This window comes from Trachypithecus francoisi, unplaced genomic scaffold (genome assembly GCF_009764315.1).
Source record: "Trachypithecus francoisi isolate TF-2019V2 unplaced genomic scaffold, Tfra_2.0 Lachesis_group5, whole genome shotgun sequence".
In the NCBI taxonomy this organism is placed as follows: Eukaryota; Metazoa; Chordata; class Mammalia; order Primates; family Cercopithecidae; genus Trachypithecus; species Trachypithecus francoisi.
Window position 1 is genome coordinate 101,358,229 of NW_022681470.1, and position 14,537 is coordinate 101,372,765.

At 42.6% G+C, this 14,537-nt stretch overlaps 1 non-coding gene across 1 annotated transcript; it reads right to left on the reverse strand.

The window, feature by feature from the left end:
- On the reverse strand, positions 1-71 carry TRNAG-CCC. The gene has a single exon. It is a non-coding gene; the product is annotated as a tRNA-Gly (tRNA).
- Positions 72-14,537: the final 14,466 nt, after the last annotated feature.

The window sequence follows — 14,537 nt, forward strand, 5'->3', positions numbered from 1 at the left end:
TGCATTGGCCGGGAATCGAACCCGGGTCTCCCGCGTGGGAGGCGAGAATTCTACCACTGAACCACCAATGCCCACTGCTCACAAACCCTGTGGCCTTTCCCTGGAAAGAGGGAAGATACAGACTCAAGGTTTTCCCCGTTCTCTTTGGAAGATTAACTAACAAAAAAGACACTCAGAGCAAAGGCTTACAGTGGAGGTTTGCATCAGGCAACACCACAAACTTACGGCTTCGCATTAAAAGAGTTGACTTGAAAAAGCCTTATTTTGAAGTAGGCTCTGTGCAACTGGAAAACACCAGAAATTCACCCGGTTTCCTGTCTCAGGTGCTGTATCCAACTTGGGCCTGTGGAAAGTTCTTGCCTTGCTTCTTGATATCTTCTCTTTGCCTTCCCGCCGCTTGGGGCCTTCCAAACCCTTTCCTCCCAACCTTAACACGAACATCAGTACTTTCCCCAAAAAGGCCTTCAGAACCCAGGGACCCCAGCTTGGAAAGCTGGACTCTTGGCACTATACCTGGGATACTCCCGGAGACCTGGGTGATAACTGAGCTTCTTTCCTCATATACCTATTTCGAATTCCTGGAAAACTCCAGGGATCAGATCTTGCTTTTAACTTCTTATGCCTTACAGAGACCAAAACCAGAGCGAAGAAATGGACGTTTCGCTTCAAGATTTTTTCCCTTCACCATGCCCTGGTCGGCCACCCAAGGAGGCCAGTTCAGGAAAAAACAGTCCCATTCGATTCCGTTCGACTCTAGGTAGATGCTAGGATGTTACTCCTCTAGCTAATGTAAAGCGTTATTTTGCTGTTTGCCTTTGTCTGATATCCATGTTTTCACTCTCATTCTTTTGTTTCTGATAAGCCTGGTACAGATTTGCACCGCTCTCTTTGTTGTTGTTGTTTGTTTTCTTTTCTTTTTAAATGTTTCATTTCCAATTTTTACTTTAATTTCAGGGGTACATGTGCAGGATGTGCAGGTTTGTCTCATAGGTAAACCTGTGCCATGGTGGTTTGCTGCACAGATCATCCCATTACCCAGGCACTAAGCCCAGCATCCATTAGCTCCTCTTTCTGATGCTCTCCCCTCTTCCCAGCCTCACCCTCTGGCAGGCTCCAGTGTGTGTTGTCCCCACCCCCATCCTATCTGTCCAAGTGTTCTCATCATTCAGCTCCCACTGATAAGTGAGAACATGTGGTATTTGGTTTTCTGGTCCTGCATTAGTGTGCTAAGGATAATATGCACGGCTTTTAATATGTAACCCTTTTCTGTCCATTAAACTGTTAGAGCCAGCATTTCCTTTTCTATCCAATCTGAGAGATTTAGATCCATTATAATTAGCAATAATTAGTGTTATGTTGGAGATGATGGGCATAGTTAGTCTCATTCCCAGCATTTCATTGTATGATTTCCCTGTTTTTGCTTTGTTTTTTAATGTCTCTTCCTGCCTTTCTTAACTAGACTGGTCTGTCTGGGTAAACTTTCTGTTTTCCTATACTGTTTTTGAAATTCCATGTCCTTAGCTTAGGATATATTATGGTGGCCACTCTGAGCAAGACCCATACTGTCTATCCTTTCCTCTGTTTATCTGATTCCTATTCCCTTGTCCACTTCTAGAAACTCGTTCTGAGAAGTTTAGTATATGCTCTTTTATCCCACACTTTCTCTGCATATTTCAATAAGGGGATGTCTTTGAAAAACACACATTGTTCTTGGATGGGGATGTTAAAACAACTATAAAATGTGAGTTGGTTCCCCAAAACCCATTCCAGCCTCTTTACTCCATTCTGTGTACTAGCTTCTCAATTTTTCTATTCTAACAGTAAAGTTTGTGTAAAAAGGGGCAAGGGGGAAAGAGTCAAGCCAATTTAAAATGAACAAAACACTTGAACAGTGTTTTTTCACAAAAGAGGCTCTCTTCATGTCCAAATGTCAAAAGAAAGAATTCTCAGCACCATTACTCATTCAGAAAACACAAATCTAAAATGCCATGAGACACCATTACATGCCCATCAGAATGGCCAACATTTAAGAGACAGGGAAAACCACTAGTCTATAAGAATGCAGAGCAAATATATCCCTTGTTGCTGGCAAGAGAATATGATAGTGCAACCATTCTAAAAGACTGTCTGATAGTTTCTGATAAAGTTAAAAATACGCCTGCTCCATGACCCGGCCATTCCATTACTAGGTTTATACTCAAGAGAAATGAAGGCACAGGTCCATAAAAAGGCCCATAGTACAATATTCCTAAACACTTTATTCACAATAGTCAAAAGTAGAAATATCCCAATTGTCCATCAATGGTATTGTATTCATCAATAACATCGAAAAGCTGAGATACATGTCATAAAATGGACGCATCTCAAAACCATCTTTGCATTAAAAAACATAAAAATAACAACAACAAAAAAACCACAGACAAAGTCAGTATATTCCTTTACGTGAATTTCAAGAAGAAGCAAAAGTAATCCATGGAGACAAAATCAGAATGGTGATTGCCTACCTGGGGATGGGGTGAGGACTGACTGTAAAGGGGCTCTAATGACTTTTTGGGCTGGTGAAAATGATGCCCTGTAACTTGATCTAGGTGATGGTTTCTTACATCAAAATGCACTGGGCTGTGCACTTAAGATTGGCACACTTTGGTCTGTGTGGATTATATTTCAGTCATTTACTGATAGCAAAAAAAATAAATAAATAAAAACAGAAATAAAAATTTTGTGTTGGGCAAAGACATTAAGTTTAGATTTTATTGTATTCTTTAGGCTTTACTTAAAATTCCCAGTTGGAGTGCAGACTCTCCTCATGTCCTTTCACTTGTTTCTGATTTGGCCTTAAAAGGCCAAACCGATGTTTGAAATATCTGAACCAGAAAAACAGTATGGCCACATCGTGTCAATAAGGCTGACTGAGAAGGAGTAGCTCACGTTTTGGGTGTTACACTTGCTCAGAGAGGGAGCAAAAGCCCAGCCTTCAAGGTGACCGGACCCCAGCGTGCAGGGCAGGGGTTCCTTCTATTCTCACCGCTGCACAGAGCTCCGAAGGCACGGGTAAGTTCTAACCTCTCTAGTCGCAGGTAAAGAGCGCAGCCTAGGCAGAGGTTGCAGTCTAAAGGGAAGGAGGAGTGCCACGCCCCAGGAGGGATACTGCCTGGACTCGGATTTGACCCTTGGCCACGATGCAGAGTACTAACCAATATACGATCACAGGAAGCCGCCTGCTTTCTTCTTTAAATTTAATATAAGGCTGCTTCGGCCTTAGAGTCCTCATGATTTTCCTTCTTTCTTGGTGTCTCTCCATTTTTCCTCCCTTTCTCCCCACTCTGCTACAGGAGAAAAGGTGAGCTTCATCTCTCAAGGATCCGGTCCTTCCCGCTGAACAAAGCTACTGGGAAGTTTCCTCGCCAGGGTTCCCGCCTCTACCGACTTCCTTGCTCTCCTCCTTGCAGTTCCCCCTTAGACCCACCCCATGCCCCGCTCCCGCCCAGGTGCCCCAAGCACCCACTCAAAAACAGTGCAGCTGAGCCCCTGCAGCTTCACCTGGCAGAAGGTTTACTGGAGGCCTCGCCCATTGTCCGCCCCACGGGATGCCAGGAAATCCATCGGAATAAAAGCTTTTTAAAAAGAACTTACTTGCTCTTCTCGACCAGCCTGGGCAACACGGCGAAATCCCGTCTCTATAAAAAATACAAAAATTAGCACGTCGTGTGGCTCACGCCGGTAGTCCCAGCTCCTTGGGGGGCTGAGGCAAGAAAATCGCTCTGCCCCAGGAAGTCGAGGCTGCAGTGAGCCGTGTTTGCACCTCTGCACTCCAGCCTGGGCGACCAAATCAGACCCTGTCTCAAAAACAAAACAAAACAAAACTTCCCCATGGAAAAACAGTTCCTGATTACTATTTTCAGAGCTCTTCAAAGCACTAAAAACTAAAGGCGACGATGGATTAATTCAAGTCCTAAGTCGTGCGCCCTGGTGAGTGCCAGACCCTGTTTCCCGCGAAGGCACGCACCAGAGACCCTCACCACCATCCCTGCCCTGGTGGAGCCCCCGTGCGGGACACAGGATCCGAAGACGGCAGCGGAAGCTCCGCAGCTGCCTCAAAAGCGACTGGCCAGGGTGGGCACAGGCTCCCTTAGTAGATGAAGGCGGCGCAAAGAAAGGGAAGAGGCAACCCGGGAGCCCACCGGGCGTCCTGCTTCCCTTGGGTCCCCAAGGCGGCCTCTCGGGCTCGGGTCGCGGACCGGGGCGTTTCCGGGGGCATCTGAAGCAGGCGAGGGGCAGGGCGGGCGAAGGCCATACGGCTGTCCTTCGTGCTCTAGAATGTCCCAACGCGCGCGTGTCCAACACCACAATTCACCGCTCTAATCTCTCCAGTTTTCCAAGGACCTGGAACTTACACAGTCATCCTGCCGGGAGGGCCCTGAAGATTTGAGGGGATGGGGAGTTTGGTGAGTGCACCCTTCCTATAGCGCCCAGAAGAAGGCACGGAACGTGTTTCTGTGGCGCAATTCGTCAGAGCGTTCTGCTGTTAACGGTAAAGGTTGGTGGTTCGAGTCGGGCCCTGGCTTTTATTTTAACCTGTTTCTGTTGATTGGACAACCAACTCCTGATTGATCACAAGACACACGTGTCCCCACTTCCTATCCACCTTAAGTCTGAGGCTTAGCAAGGGCCACCGCACGCCATACCTGTCAAACTCAGGAATCCCATAGACCTTAGAAAGGATCTCGCTTGTGGTGTGATAAAAATCTTCCTTGCTCCCGTGACTTGGGTCAGTGAGGTAGACATTTTGTGCTTCAAGTTTTTCATGTTTAATAATAGGAGACCTATTACAGTAGTATCCTATCCCCAGGATGTGCCTGGGTTTACTGATCGCCCTATCAGTAATGTGACCAGTGGAATCAGTCATCCTCATGGTGATCCTCGCCATTGTTCGTGAAAACAGCATTTCTTCCTCAGTTTGTGCATGATTTATTTAACCCTTTTCAAAATGTTTTTGAAGTGAGGTGCGTTTCACGGTTTTAGGATTACAAATGATGCTACAATCACCATCATTCTTGTACACATATCTTCGGTCACTCATGCAGATATTTCTATAGTGTAGAGAACAAGATGTGCTATTTTTACATTATAGAATTTATTTAATGCTTCTAATTTGAGTACATTCTGCAAATTAATCTTTCATAGGAGTGGTACCAAATCATATTCCAATTTGTTTCCCAATTCTGTCAATGTCCCTTTTGTCATTTATTTGCCAGCACAACAAACTTTCTACACATCGATGTATGATATTCCAGCCTTGGTCCCCCAGACTGGAGTGCAGTGGTGCAAACATGGCTCACTGCAGCCTGGACCTCCTGAGGCAGAGCGATTTTCTTGTCTCAGCACCCCAAGGAGCTGGGACCACAGGTATGCGCCACACGATGGGCTAATTTTTGTATTTTTTTGTAGAGATGGGATTTTGCCGTGTTGCCCAGGCTGGTCAGGAGGGGAGAGGCACCCTCCTGGCTTAACTGAGGGGTTATACAACAGAAGGACATGGTGGACATCACACACAGATACTCTTTGACCTAGGATGAACTGATAAACTTCTAAGATACTTTAAAGTCCTGCAACATCCGTGATTGTTTTCTGTGATGACCAAGTCACACTGGTCAGGAGAAGATGCGCCGCAGTGACCTCTTGGAAATCTTTCTGTCAAGTCCCCTTATACAAGGGGAGCAAAATCACAAAGGTCCCAGGCGATTTTTTCTTCTCCCCTTTCCTCTTTTCTTCATAAATCTTGGTTTTGCTTTTATTTGCCAAAACCAATGTAATGCCCATTCTCCCTCCTATACAATGGTAAATTAGCATGCAGATAGCTGTCCCTGTATTATTATTTGATAGATTTTTTTCAAGGGCTGTGTCCATAACAATTAGCCTATCTGAGAAACATCACTGGAGCCAACAGAACCCTCCACCCTACAGGCATCTTGTGAAGTCCTGAACCCTCAGAGCTATTAGCTCCTGTTCCCTTGGTTCTTCTAATGAATATCATGAATAGAAATTGAGCTCTTTGGCTTTTACCCACTAAGTATGGCTATAGTACAGGTCTCTCTCTCCCTCTATGTCTTCTCTGTCTCTCTTACTGTTTCTTTCTCATTTTTGCGTTATTATTTTCTGCCATCAGTGGCACCAGTGTGGGTTTCTGGTTTTGATGTTATGGAGTGAACTTCTGGGGACAATCTCTGTTAGGTGGTGGTTGACAAGGATCCATTCCCTGACTGGCAGTGCGTGACCACTAATCTAGTCTGCGAGGCTTTCTTGATTGTCCATTATCCTAAAGATTCTGGTCTTTCCTGACATTTGAGACTGCAGCAATGAGAATTTTTTCATATCTTGTCTTTCTGATGTTTGGTAAAACTCTTATGGACATAGTAGTTGTCAATATCTGCAAGAATGGCATCTCTATAATAAGGATGATCTTAATACACAATGTGCCATGCCCCATTTCATAGGAACTCTTGGCTCCAGGAAAGTGCTATACCTAAATGGATCTTGGCACAGGAAGGAAACTAAATTCCTAGCATGTGAGGGGCGGCTTTCCTTGATGGGCATATTCAAATTTTTCATAGCTGAAAAATATCGAATTAATCTCCTCTAAGGATTGTGTAAATTACAGTACAGGAAGGAGAAAAAAGACAATTATTACATCCCAAATAAGCAACTGAGTCAGCAACATGAGCGCTTCTGATAATTATACAAATCAAGACCTCATAATTTCCTGTAATTTAAGCAAGTCCAGCCCTTAGTAAAAAATGGTAGAAAAGCAATGACCTGTAACAGTTGTCAGAATGAAAAATGGAGCCACTTATGCCAAATCCTAACAAAATTGAATCCGGAGATCACAAAGGAGGGGTGCTCACACACACATGCCCATGACAAAAAACTACCACAAGAACTCTCTGAAAACCACAACTTTGCACAAAGGCCACCACAACCTCACCCAAAGAATCTCTCTGCAAGGACATCTGCCCAGCAACTGCCTATTCAGCCTTGGACCGATGCCGCTCTTGTGATTATTCCTTGTGGCCAAGGATAAAGGTTTCTAAACAACTATGTGACCTTCCTCATTTCGGCTGTGAAAGGTTCCCCTTCTCAGCCTGCCCGGATGCGCCTATGGGTCCTCATACCGTAGTGTGCGGATCCCGGATTGAAATCCTCTGTTTATTCCCAAACATTCATTTCTTTGGAGAACCACCCTCTCTTGGTTGTTATTTTAGGTTGGCAACTTCGTCCTCTGGAAAAGAGAATAATCTGTTAAACTCAAAATTGTATCACAGAATTACTGAGATTTTTGGCAGTGAGGGCTCTCCAGGTATCTAAGGGTACCTAATGATTCCTTTTGTTTCCCTCACTGATAAGCATCACTGATAGAGACCACTGCCTCTGTTTCCACTTTAAATGATGTTACTTATGACATGCTTTAGAATGCCTGGTACTTTAACAGATTTTTTTCCTGTATAAATACACAGTATTTTCTAACTTTGTCTTGCCCTGAATACTGTAGACAAATTAAGTATCTGATCAATATAAAGGAGGTACTGCCCCAATAGTCTTATTATTATTATACGATTATTATTAATTTTCAGAGACAGAGTCGCTATTCCTCACCCAGGCTGGAGTGCAATGGCATGATCTAGCTCACTGCTGCCTTGAACCCCTGGGCTCAAGTGCTCCTCCTGCTCCAGCCTCCTGAGTAGCTGGGACTGCAGGCACATGCCACCATGCCTGCCTAATGTTTTTATTTTTCAGAGTTACAGGGCCTCACTGTGTTGCCCAGGCTGGCCCAATTAGCTTAAGAACAGTAATAATCATGTGTTTAAATTTACAATAAGAAAACTAAGACTTTTTATGAAAAAAACTCACATTTGTCTACATATGCTTTAAATGTGATGTTTCTCTGAGGGAAAAATCCTGCTGCTGAGTTTCCCAAGAGGAAAAACAAGCTGCAGATCAGCCGAGACAGAGACCAGGTTGGGGTGATCCGCCCCTTTGCGGCCTGCCAGGGGCAGAGGGGAATTCATCTTTAGAAAGACAGAACATGACTCAGTCCTTTCATAATTTTTCACGCAAAGACCCATCATTCAGTCACAATATTCTAGGCATATAAAGTAGCAGAGGCAAGAGAAAACAAACCCAAAACAGGAAACAATAGGTTTCTCACAGATGACGGAGATATCGAGGTTGTCAGATAGTAACATTAAAATGATATGATTTAGATGTTCAGAAAAAAGGAAGAGATGGTAAAATTTTTCACTGGAAAATAATAACCTATTTTGAAATAAAATGGAAATCATAGAAATAAAATGTGGTCATGGTAGAAATAACATAGAGATGTAATAAATATTTATAATTGGAAAGAAAATCTATTAAAGTTAGAAATAAAATGCAATAGTTATTATTTTAAAACGTCAATAGATTGGTGTAATGGCAGTTTGGATCCGTGTGAAGAGGGATTACTAGCCTGAAGATAAGTAAGCGGAGACTTTCCAGATAAGCATAGAGAGCTAGCAGGAAGGAAAACTAAGAAACGAGTGCATATATATTTGAGAATATATATATGTGAGTTATGTCATAAACGCTTAACATAATATGTCACTAAAGTCCTGGAAGCTGGAGGAGACAGAAAATGGGACAGAAGCAATACTGAAAGGAAATAGTTCTTACCTATGGACAATTATGAGAAACAAACCCAACGAGGCATCAAGCCACATGTGCAAGAGGAGCTATGAACTCCAAGCAGCATAAGGACAAACAAACCACACCTAGGCATGTCATCAGGACACTGCTGAATGCCCAAGGCACATGGGAAAACCAGAGCAGCGCCCAGAGGGGAAATTCCTATTGTGTCTAAAGGTCGGGAGCTAAATTCACAGCAGTGAAAAAGCAGGACACCACAGAGTTCTAAAATACTATCATTTTCAACTGCCTGCTGGCTCCTAACCCAAGACTACAGATCTTTCAAGTGGAGGTGAAGTGCAGATCTTTCTGGAGAAGCAGCACATGCTAACTAAGGGAAACGCAAAAACGTGAAATGATCCCCGGGGAATGTGAAAAGGGAATGAAGGAACGCAGAGCAATGTGTAGGTTAAATGCGTGGCTCAGTCAAATAGTACGTTTTACTAATCCAACGATCATAGTGATGTCCATGTGACTTAAAATATATGTTGCCATAAAATTAATGACAGTAACTTGAAAATCACAAGGAGGGTAAATGGAATCAAGATGTTCCAACTTATAGCACTGTGTAGGAAGAGTAAAAAGTTCTAATTTACTCCAAACTTTATTGTACAGATTTTACAGTACATATAAAAGTAAAAAATATATCTCAGGGTAAAATCAATACTAAAAAAAGTATTCATTTTAGGATTTCAGCAGTTTAAAAATAATTAACGTTATTTTTATATTAAAAATGTAAATGTAAACAGTGTACCGTGAAATTTAATAAATGTATAGACCGTTTTAAGTATTAACCAGACCAAGCTATAGTACATTTCCATCAACCCAGGAAGTTTTCCATCAAAGTATCTCAAAGAGGGAACCACTGTTGAGTCCTGATGCTTCATGTAAATGGAATCACACAGGAGTATCAGACAGGTACATTAAAATAAATTTGTTTTTGATATTCAAAAGATATTTTATGGGCATCTTTTGCTAAGCATGGTGTTTGGAGGGTTTTACCCATGTTACTGTGTTTTTTCATGCTTTCCCTGCTTTAAAAAAAGATTTTTTTTTGCTCATTTTTGTTTGCTGTGCGTGAGGTCATTTTATGACTATATAATAGTAGATATTAAATTTTTCTGTTGATGAGTACTTGTGTTGTACCTAGTTTTTCCTTAGTATAAAAATAAGGTTTCTATGAGCATTTCTTGTAGAAGTCTTGTGGGATGTATGTGTTCATTTTTCATGGGTAATGAATGAAAGTCAATTTGCTTTCCTATAGGGTAGACTTAACTCTGTAAGAAACTGCCAAATATTAGAAAAGGTGTTGTGCTAAATTGCAGTCCAACCAACGTCACACAGCAGTATCATACACACTCTGAATGAGGAAGAAGGAGGGGCAACGACTTTCAAAATCAGGTTTTCTATGTTTCCCTTCATTTTCTTGCAAGCATTTAATGACATTTTTGAAGGTGGTTATGGGGACACCAAGTGTTATCACCAGCCTTTTCAAGTCTTGCCACAGAGCCATGGAGAGATACCCCAGGGAAGCCCAGCCAAGGGTCAGGCTTATAAACACCAGGCAGGAATAGATGCCTACGAAATGAGAAGGGTCAAGTGATCCCTCCCTCTCCTGCCACGTCTGTGCCTCTCTTTGCAGCTGCCTTGACATCAAAAATGATCACTCCACTTATTTTGTCAAAGAAAAAGCCAGACATTAGGTAAAGCACAGAAAACGGATTTTATTCACTAACTACTGACAGTAGAGAACCTGGCTGAGCTGCGTTCCCATTTGTGCAGAGGTGATGGCATTATAGGGGGAGAGGGAGGAGAGAGAGAGGGCAGGGGGCAGGGCACAAGTGAAACATTACAAAAGGTTGGTCAGTGTAAACTTCTGCCTCATCAGGTCAGCTGTGTTTGCTAGCTGGCAATATTGAAGATAGGATTCTAACCTCCCACAGAGACGGGAAGACAGAGGCTCAGTTCTTCCTGAGAACTACAGCTCAAAGGAATAAGACTTTCAGATTGTAGGGAAAGACACACTGGAGTCCCTAGGAGATACACACACATCTCAAAGGGATGCAGGAAGGTTTCCCTTCTTAGTAAGTGCCATAAGAAAGGGAGATCCTGAATCTACCATCATCAGCAGGTATTGGCTAGAACTAAAGTAAGTTCCCCTGGCAGCCTCGAGCTTTCTGGGGTAGGCATTGTCACGGGAGCCTACAGTCATCCTCCGGACAAAGCCTTATGTCCGAGAAGCCATGATAGAGTCTGGTCATCTCTTAGCCCAGAAATTTAGACTGAGTCATTGTGTGCTGAGTTTGGTGTTTCTCACTTTCCATCACCCCATTACATGGCTTAGATTTTAGTCGACTCTGTTAGATGCAGAAAGCCACGGGTCATTTTCAGTGGCTTTCAGGCAGCCCAGGCATATCTATTGAAACCTGAATGAAAATAAAGAAAACCGTGAGATTGAGAGTGGGCCCCACAATAGGTATCCATTGCCCATATTCAAGGAGATGGACACGAATATTTCCAGGCTTTATCAAAATGGAAAGTGGCTTATGGAGTCAGGATGAAACTCAAACTTAGATTAGCACTGCATATAGCTTATTGATATATTTTTACATAAAAGCCATGACAAAATGACAATCCACAAGTGGCAATGGTATGTAGGGGTTGAGGAGAGACTCCATAAGGTCAAAATTAACGTCACTTTATTTATTTATTTTTATTTTTTTGAAATGGAGTTTCACTCCTGTTGCCCAGGCTGGAGTGCAATGGTGGGATCTTGGCTCACTGCAACCTCCACCTGCCAGGTTCAAGCAATTCTCCTGCCTCAGCCTCCTGAGTAGCTGGGATTACAGGCACGCACCACCATGCCCAACTAATTTTTTGCATTTTTAGTAGAAATGGGGTTTCACCATGTTATCCAGGCTGGTCTCAAACTCCTGAGCTCAGGTGATCTGCCCACCTCGGCCTCCCAAAGTGTGGGATTACAGGGGTGAGCCACCGTGCCTGGGCAACCTTACTTTCAATGAAACTCTTACATGTTGCTACTATAAGAGAAAGGAAGACAATGTTATGCTGGAATACATTAATTGTTGTGGGATAAACAGGCAGGACATGATGCTAAATTTATTAGTCAATTTTATTGAGAGTATTTGTGAAGATTAATTTTTCTGTTAGTTTGAATGGTCCATGGGGTGCCCACATATTTGGTTAAACAATATTTCTCACTGTGTTTCTGAGAGTGTTTTTGGATGTGATTGACATTTGAATCAGTAAACTGCGTAAAGCAGATTGCTCTCCCCAGTGTGAGTGTGCCTCATCCAACCCACAGAAGGCTTGAATAGAATGAAAGGCTAAGAAGGAAGTCTTTCTGCTCCAACTGCCTTTGAGCCGGGACATCAGTCTTCTGCTTTGGGCCTCGGACTTGGTAGAGAACTACATTCGACTCTCCTGGGTCTAGAGCTTACTCAGTGTAGACCTTGGACTTCTCTGCTTCCATAATCACATTAGCCAATATAAATCTCTCTCTCTCTCTCTCTCTCTCTTCTCTCTCTCTCTCTCTGTGTGTGTGTGTGTGTGTGGTGTGTATCCTGCTTGTTTTCTTTCTCTGGAGAACTCAGACTAATGTAGTAATATATGCCACTCGCCAGTCTTTGTCTCTATGCTTTTAAAAGGTATAAAACAAATAAGTAAACAAAACCCTGGAGGGTTCTCAAAGAAGAACAGCAAAGGAAGTGAATTCTGACAGGTTTTGCACTGAGGATATTCAGGTGTGAGGAAAACATGAAAACCACTATGCCAGGGAAAGCAAATGCTATTGAGAATGTCTCACAAACACAACTTACATGTCAGGAGGTAGGGTTGGCCCACAGGGTGGGCACATTTTACTTTAATTGCACTTTCGGTAGAACTTAAGATGAATCTAGGACTTTCACGATGGATGTGTCTATATCTGTGTGTGTGTATACATACACACATAGAGAGAGTGTGTGTATATATATTACATATAGTTATGTATGTTATATTATATATAGTGTATATATTATATATATATACACACACACAGAGAGGGAGAGAGAGAGAGAGAGAGAGTCTTGCCATCTTATCCAGGCTGGTCTCCAACTCTGGACCTCAATTGATCGTCCCGCCTCCCCCTCCCAAAGTGCTCAGATTACAGGCATGAGCCACCTCACCCAGCCCATTTTCATATTTTTAATTTAGTTCAACTATTGTGGAAGACAGTGTGGCAATTTCTCAAGGATCTAGAATCAGAAATACCATTTGACCCAGCAATCCCATTACTGGGTGTATACCTGAAGGATTATAAATCATTCTACTATAAAGACACATGCACACATGCACTATTCACAATAGCAAAGACTTGGAACCAACCCAAAGGCCCATCAGTGATAGACTGGATAAAGAAAACATGGCACATATACAGCATGGAATACTATGCAGCCATAAAAAAGAAAGCGTTCATGTCCTTCGGAGGGACATGGATGAAGCTGGAAACCATCATTCTCAGCAAACTAACAGGAATAGAAAACCAAACACTGCAGGCTGTCACTCATAAGAGGAAGCTGAAAAATCAGAACACATGGACACATGGAGGGGAACATCACACACTGGGGCCTGTAGGGGGTGGGGGGCAAAGGGAAGGATAGCATTAGGAGAAATACCTAATGTAGAGGACAGGTTGATGGGTGCAGCAAATCACCATGGCACGTGTAACAAACCTATGTAACAAACCTGGACGTTCTGCACATGTATCCCAGAACTTAAAGTATAATAAAAGTTTTTAAAATTTAAATACACATTCCAAAAATTATATAACAAGTACAGGAAGCCCACTTTATGCCAGTTTTACAAAAACAGAAAAGATGATATATCAATGACAAGGCATCAAAGTGGCAACATATTAAAGTAGTGAGAGAGAGAAAAAAGTTATTCTGGAATTCTAAGCCACAACGAAAAATCTTCCAAAAATGTGACTGAAATAAGGACATTTAAAGACATACAAAAAATGAGGCCAGGTGCGGTGGCTCACTCGTATATCCCAGCACTTTGGGAAGCCGAGGCAGGCAGATCACTTGAGGTCAGGGAGTTGGAGACCAGCTTGGCCAACATGGCAAAACTTTGTCTCTACTAAAAATACAAAAATTAGCCAGGCGTGGTGGCGCATGCCTGTGATCCCAGCTACTCGGGAGGCTGAGGCATGAGAATCACTTGTATCCAGGAGATGGAAGTTGCAGTGAGCCCAGATCATGCCACTGTACTCCAGCCTGGGTGACAGAGTGAGACTCCATCTCAAAAAAATACAAATAAAAATAAAGACATACAAATAAATGAAAGCATTCACCGACCCACACTACAACAAACGTTAAAGGAGTCCTCCAGGCCTAAGGATAAGGATATCAGACAGAAATCTGGACCTACACAAAGAAATGGAGATGCCTGGAAATCACTATGTATGTACTTAGATGTTGGGGTTTAGAACACGTCTAAAATCAAAATACATGACAACACTAGCATAAAGGCCAGAAGGGGAAGTATAATGTCACTTGAGGGCAAACTGATAAATACGTATTCTAGAAACCTTAAAGCTATCACTGACATAATAAAAGAAAGAATTATAGCTAATAAGCCAAAAAAGGAAAGAAAATGGAATGATATAAAAAACCATGTAATCACTATGCTGGAATAACTGCTCTTGAGGCCTCTACCCTATAAAATACACCAGTGGCCAATGAGAAATGTACAAGAATGACGATCGCAGCATTGCTTGCAATCATAAAGTAATGGAAACAACATAATTTCAAAGA